Genomic DNA, 7,500 nt, shown 5'->3' on the forward strand with positions numbered 1-7,500 from the left:
AACGACTTTTCGGCTCGATTTAAGATACCGATGCATGACGTGAACGACTTTACGGCGCGATTTAAGATACCGATGCATGACGTGAACGACTTTTCGGCGCGATTTAAGATACCGATGCATGACGTGAACGACTTTACGGCGCGATTTAAAGCTATACCGATGCATGACGTAAACAAGATCACACCGATACAGCACGTTAACATTAAAGCCCGCCTAATCCGATCGATGGAGGCCGTCTCGAGTGTCCAACTTGCTCACAAGAGCCGAGAAACAAACCGATGCATCACGTAGACAAGATCGTACCGAATGTTAACACAATCCAAAAGGAAATAATCTTAGATGAATATCGATTCTGATTATTGATTTTTCTTTCGCGATATTGATAGAAGACATCTGAATGAATTTCGAATTAATTCCGAAATCAAAAAAATATTTTCAATAAATTTTTTTTCTAGAGTACCTCGGTCTTTTCTATTTTTTTTCCAAGTTTCGTACGTCAATCAACATACATCCCAGAAAAAATCATCTCTCTAACTATCCTGGTTCAAAAGTTGTATCGGAACATTTTCACGTCGAAAATATATCTCTAAGTCCAAACCGATGCACCACGTAAACTAGGGCAGACCGATGCACCACGTAATATCGGGCAGACCGATGCAGAACGTAAACTCGATCATACCGATGCTTCACGTAATCTCGATCTTACCGATGCACCACGTAAACAAGGGCAGACCGATGCAGAACGTAAAGTAGATCTTACCGATGCACCACGTAATCTCGATCTTACCGATGCACCACGTAATCTCCATCTTACCGATGCACCACGTGAACTGGATCTTACCGATGCAGAACGTGAATTGGATCTTACCGATGCAGAACGTGAATTGGATCTTACCGATGCACCACGTAAACTCGATCATACCGATGCACCACGTAATCTCGGGCAGACCGATGCACAACGTAAATGACGATCGGGACCGGGGCGATCGGTCGTATCTGACACCGCCGGCTCGGTTCTAACATCGTCAATGAGTCGGGGTTGTAAAAAAGGACGTGAACATTTTTCCTTATAAAAATCAAACCCGACCATGGATTTTGATTCTGATTGTTGATTATCGCTACTAGAACATATAAGGAGGCAACCAAATCAAATTTGAGAAAATTCCACGATCAGAAAATTTTTTTCGAAAAAAAAAAAAAATCGTAATCACCTCGGTCATGGCGAGTTATTTTCCGTATTTCATTCCACAATCAACGTACAACATAGAAGAAATCATCTCTCTAACTATCCTGGTTCAAAAGTTGTATCGGAACATTTCACGTCGTAATATCTCGCCAAGTCCAGACCTCGGCGATAGGTAGTATCTGACACCGTCCGCTCGGGACTGACATCGACTTGGACTCGGGCTGATGATGGGGAGGCGTTTAAGGACGTGAACATTTTTCCTTATAAAAATTAAAGTCGACAATGAATATTGATTCTGATTACTGATTTACGCTTTAAAAACACATTAGAAGGCAACCAAATCGAATTTGAGGAAATTCCACGATCAGAAAATTTTTTTCGAAAAAAAAAAAAATCCGAAAAATATTTTTCGATTCCGATTACTGATTTACTCTTTTAGAACACATTAGGAGGCAACCAAATCAAATTTGAGAAAATTCCACAATCAGAAAATTTTTTTCGAAAAAAAAAAAAATTCGAGGACACCTCGGTCATGGCAAGTTATTTCCCACAATCCATTCCCCGATCCACGTACATCCCAGAAAAAATCATCTCTCTAACTATCCTGGTTCAAAAGTTGTATCGGAACATTTTCACGTCGAAAATATATCTCTAAGTCCAAACCGATGCACCACGTAAACTAGGGCAGACCGATGCACCACGTAATATCGGGCAGACCGATGCAGAACGTAAACTCGATCATACCGATGCTTCACGTAATCTCGATCTTACCGATGCACCACGTAAACAAGGGCAGACCGATGCAGAACGTAAAGTAGATCTTACCGATGCACCACGTAATCTCGATCTTACCGATGCACCACGTAATCTCCATCTTACCGATGCACCACGTGAACTGGATCTTACCGATGCAGAACGTGAATTGGATCTTACCGATGCAGAACGTGAATTGGATCTTACCGATGCACCACGTAAACTCGATCATACCGATGCACCACGTAATCTCGGGCAGACCGATGCACAACGTAAATGACGATCGGGACCGGGGCGATCGGTCGTATCTGACACCGCCGGCTCGGTTCTAACATCGTCAATGAGTCGGGGTTGTAAAAAAGGACGTGAACATTTTTCCTTATAAAAATCAAACCCGACCATGGATTTTGATTCTGATTGTTGATTATCGCTACTAGAACATATAAGGAGGCAACCAAATCAAATTTGAGAAAATTCCACGATCAGAAAATTTTTTTCGAAAAAAAAAAAAAATCGTAATCACCTCGGTCATGGCGAGTTATTTTCCGTATTTCATTCCACAATCAACGTACAACATAGAAGAAATCATCTCTCTAACTATCCTGGTTCAAAAGTTGTATCGGAACATTTCACGTCGTAATATCTCGCCAAGTCCAGACCTCGGCGATAGGTAGTATCTGACACCGTCCGCTCGGGACTGACATCGACTTGGACTCGGGCTGATGATGGGGAGGCGTTTAAGGACGTGAACATTTTTCCTTATAAAAATTAAAGTCGACAATGAATATTGATTCTGATTACTGATTTACGCTTTAAAAACACATTAGAAGGCAACCAAATCGAATTTGAGGAAATTCCACGATCAGAAAATTTTTTTCGAAAAAAAAAAAAATCCGAAAAATATTTTTCGATTCCGATTACTGATTTACTCTTTTAGAACACATTAGGAGGCAACCAAATCAAATTTGAGAAAATTCCACAATCAGAAAATTTTTTTCGAAAAAAAAAAAAATTCGAGGACACCTCGGTCATGGCAAGTTATTTCCCACAATCCATTCCCCGATCCACGTACATCCCAGAAAAAATCATCTCTCTAACTATCCTGGTTCAAAAGTTGTATCGGAACATTTTCACGTCGAAAATATATCTCTAAGTCCAAACCGATGCACCACGTAAACTAGGGCAGACCGATGCACCACGTAATATCGGGCAGACCGATGCAGAACGTAAACTCGATCATACCGATGCTTCACGTAATCTCGATCTTACCGATGCACCACGTAATCTCCATCTTACCGATGCACCACGTGAACTGGATCTTACCGATGCACCACGTAATCTCAATCTTACCGATGCACCACGTGAACTGGATCTTACCGATGCAGAACGTGAATTGGATCTTACCGATGCACCACGTAAACTCGATCTTACCGATGCACCACGTAATCTCGATCTTACCGATGCACCACGTGAACTGGATCTTACCGATGCAGAACGTGAATTGGATCTTACCGATGCACCACGTAAACTCGATCTTACCGATGCACCACGTAATCTCAATCTTACCGATGCACCACGTGAACTGGATCTTACCGATGCAGAACGTGAATTGGATCTTACCGATGCACCACGTAAACTCGATCTTACCGATGCACCACGTAATCTCAATCTTACCGATGCACCACGTGAACTGGATCTTACCGATGCAGAACGTGAACTGGATCTTACCGATGCACCACGTAAACTCGATCTTACCGATGCACCACGTAATCTCGATCTTACCGATGCACCACGTGAACTGGATCTTACCGATGCAGAACGTGAATTGGATCTTACCGATGCACCACGTAAACTCGATCTTACCGATGCACCACGTAATCTCAATCTTACCGATGCATCACGTAATCTCGATCTTACCGATGCAGAACGTAAACTCGATCATACCGATGCACCACGTTATCTCGGCAGACCGATGCAGAACGTAAAAAAAAAGCTTACAGCACGCGGTGTTCCCAAGCGGTCACCCATCCAAGTACTAACCGCGCCCGACGCTGCTTGGCTTCAGTGTTCTGACGAGAACTGGCAATTTCAGCGTGGTATGGCCGTAAACAACAAATATAGCGATATTTTCTATGATATCTCACTTTTTGGGAGCGGAAAGGACGTGAACGTTTTTCCTTATAAAAAATGAAATAACTTTTGGATATTAATTCTGATTGTTGATTTAAGTTTTAAGAACACATTAGGACATATCTCAATGAAATTTGAGGGATTTCCGAAATCGAAAAATATTTTTCGAAAAAAAAAAAAAATCCCAGAAGACCTCGGTCATCTCAAGTTTATTTCCATATTCTATTACACAATCAACGTACATCACAAAAGGAACCATCTCTCTAACTATCACAGTTAAATTTTTGTATCGGAACATTTCACGTCGGAATATCTCGCTAAGTCCAGACCGGGGAGATCGGTCGCATTTGACACCGTCCGCTCCGGTCTAACATCGTCTTGGAGTCGGGGTAACGATGGAGAGGCGTTTAAGGACGTGAACATTTTTCCTTATAAAAATTAAAGTCGACAATGAATATTGATTCTGATTACTGATTTACTCTTTTAGTACACATTAGAAGGCAACGCAATCAGATTTGAGGAAATTTCAAGATCAGAAAATTTTTTTCGAAAAAAAAAAAAATTCAAGAACACCTGGGTCATGGCAAGTTATTTCCCACAATCCATTCCACAATCAACGTACAACATAGAAGAAATCATCTCTCTAACTATCCTGGTTCAAAAGTTGTATCGGAACATTTCACGTCGAAATACCTCGCCAAGTCCAGACCGGGGCGATAGGTAGTATCTGACACCGTCCGCTCGGGACTGACATCGACTTGGACTCGGGCTAATGATGGGGAGGCGTTTAAGGACGTGAACATTTTTCCTTATAAAAATTAAAGTCGACAATGAATATTGATTCTGATTACTGATTTACGCTTTAAAAACACATTAGAAGGCAACCAAATCAAATTTGAGGAAATTCCAAAATCAGAAAATTTTTTTTCAAAAAAAAAAAAATCCGAAAAATATTTTTCGATTCTGATTACTGATTTACTCTTTTAGAACACATTAGAAGGCAACGAAATCAAATTTGAGTGAAATCCAAAATCAGAAAATATTTTTCGAAAAAAAAAAAAAATTCGAGAACACCTCGGTCATGGCAAGTTATTTTCCACAATCCATTCCCCAATCAACGTACATCCCAGAAAAAATCATCTCTCTAACTATCCTGGTTCAAAAGTTGTATCGGAACATTTTCACGTCGAAAATATATCTCAGAGTCCAGACCGATGCAGAACGTAAACTCGATCATACCGATGCTTCACGTAATCTCGATCTTACCGATGCACAACGTAAACTAGATCACACCGATGCAGAACGTAAACTCGATCATACCGATGCACCACGTAAACTCAGGCAGACCGATGCAGAACGTGAACTCGATCTTACCGATGCACCACGTAATCTCGATCTTACCGATGCACCACGTAAACTCGGGCAGACCGATGCAGAACGTGAACTCGATCTTACCGATGCACCACGTAAACTAGGGCTGACCGATGCATCACGTAAACGACGATCGAGAGGCGCGAAAGGACGTGAACGTTTTTCATTATAAAAATTGAAATAAATGATAAATAATGATTCTGATTGTTGGTTATCATTTTTAATAAGCATTAGGAGGCAACCAAATGAAATTTGAGGAAATTCCGATAATAGAAAATTTTTTCGAAAAAAAAAAAAAATTCATGAAATCCTCGGTCATCGCAAAATATTTACCATATTCTGTTCGATAATCAACGTATATTTAAGAAGGAATCATATCTGTATCTATCTTGGTTCAAATTTTGTATCGGAACATTTTGACCAAAGTCCGAGCTTCGGCCGAAACAGACACCGCTGACCTGGCCTATCGATCGACCGAGAGTCGGGGATAGAGCGTAAGTGTTGTCTGGAGGGGAACCCTGTGCTCTCCTGACATATATAGGGAAGGTGGTCGCGTTGGGCGATGCAGAACGTTTGGATCGGGAATTATATTTTTGGTTCAGCTATTGGAATATGGTTTATTGTTGGTATATATTGGCGAAATAACGTTCTTACTGACTGGGGATATTCATAAAAATGAGTCCGGAGATTTTCAGATCGAAGTCCGAGTGATCCGACTTGGAAGGCGTGTTGGGTGGGTCGAGATGGCTTAGATAGATCAGACGAGGCGGGCTAAGTGTTGACGTCATGCATCGGTCCATTTTCAGATTGAGTCCGAGTAATCCGACTTTGAAAGAGTGTTGGGTGCGTCGAGACTGTTTAGATAGATCGGACGAGGCGGACTAGGTGTTAACGACATGCATCGGTATATTTTCTGATCGGAGTCCGAAGAAATCGGCCCTAGTAGGCGCAGCGGACGGTCGAGACGGCCTCGGTGGGTCGGATCGATCGGGAAAAGTTTGCTAAATCGTGTCTGGAGGGGAACCTTGGGTTCTCCTGACATATATAGGGGATAAGGTTTGGGTGAACGATTCTTCACGTAAAAGTTGAGTAATTTATTTTTCGATAAGCTTTTGGATATTGATGAGAAGTATATGTATATCTTCGATTAAAAGAATTCTTACCGTCTCCATGTATATTATATTAGATATATAAGAAATAGTTAACGTGATGCATCGGCCGATTTCCGGATCGGAGTTCGAGAGATGCGACTTTCGATGCGCGATGGGTGGTTCGAGACGGCCTAGATCGATCGGACGAGGCGGACTAGGTGTTAACGACATGCATCGGCGGATTTTCTGATCGGAGTCCGAAGAAATCAGCTCTAGTAGGCGCGGCGAACGGTCGAAACGGCCTCGATCGATCGGACGAGGCGGACTAGGTGTTAACGACATGCATCGGCGGATTTTCTGATCGGAGTCCGAAGAAATCAGCTCTAGTAGGCGCGGCGAACGGTCGAAACGGCCTCGGTGGGTCGGATCGATCGGGAAAAGTTTGCTAAATCGTGTCTGGAGGGGAATCCGGGGTTCTCCTGACATATATAGAAGGGGTGGAGAATGGGTCCTGTCCTAGACTGTTTGGAGTTCTTTTTAGGATGATATTCAGTTGGTAAGTGGTAGACCCGAATCCGACCTCGGCGTTTGGGTACTGGCAAGGTGTGTTGGTTTCGGCTTTCGCATCTTGGGTCGCTTTCGTCAACCTCATGCAGCGAGGTCGCGGTCCGCTTCGTCTCTTTGTAGTCGAATGGCCTTTAAGCGACCAACCTTAAAATCGTGATCCTCTGCCCGTTGCGGGTTATGTTCACAAAAAATTTGCAACCACTCAATTCGTTCCGAGCGACAAATATTGTTGAATCTCGAATCACCGTGTCGTTATATTCACATGTATAGCGAAGGGTCGAGATGGAATGTGTATAAGAAATTAGTTGATAGCCGGGGGTTCGTATTATATATGGACGCCTTGGCGAGGGATTGTTTCTAGAAACTTTCTCATTTTTGATCGGTGTTTTGTCCGAGATGATG

General features: G+C 42.4%; 1 non-coding gene across 1 annotated transcript; it reads right to left on the reverse strand.

Moving 5' to 3' along the window:
- Nucleotides 1-3,930: 3,930 nt before the first annotated feature.
- On the reverse strand, nt 3,931-4,049 carry LOC123688444. The gene has a single exon (XR_006749965.1). It is a non-coding gene; the product is annotated as a 5S ribosomal RNA (ribosomal RNA).
- Between the last annotated feature and the right edge of the window lie 3,451 nt (nt 4,050-7,500).

This window comes from Harmonia axyridis, chromosome X (genome assembly GCF_914767665.1).
Source record: "Harmonia axyridis chromosome X, icHarAxyr1.1, whole genome shotgun sequence".
Classification (NCBI taxonomy): Eukaryota; Metazoa; Arthropoda; class Insecta; order Coleoptera; family Coccinellidae; genus Harmonia; species Harmonia axyridis.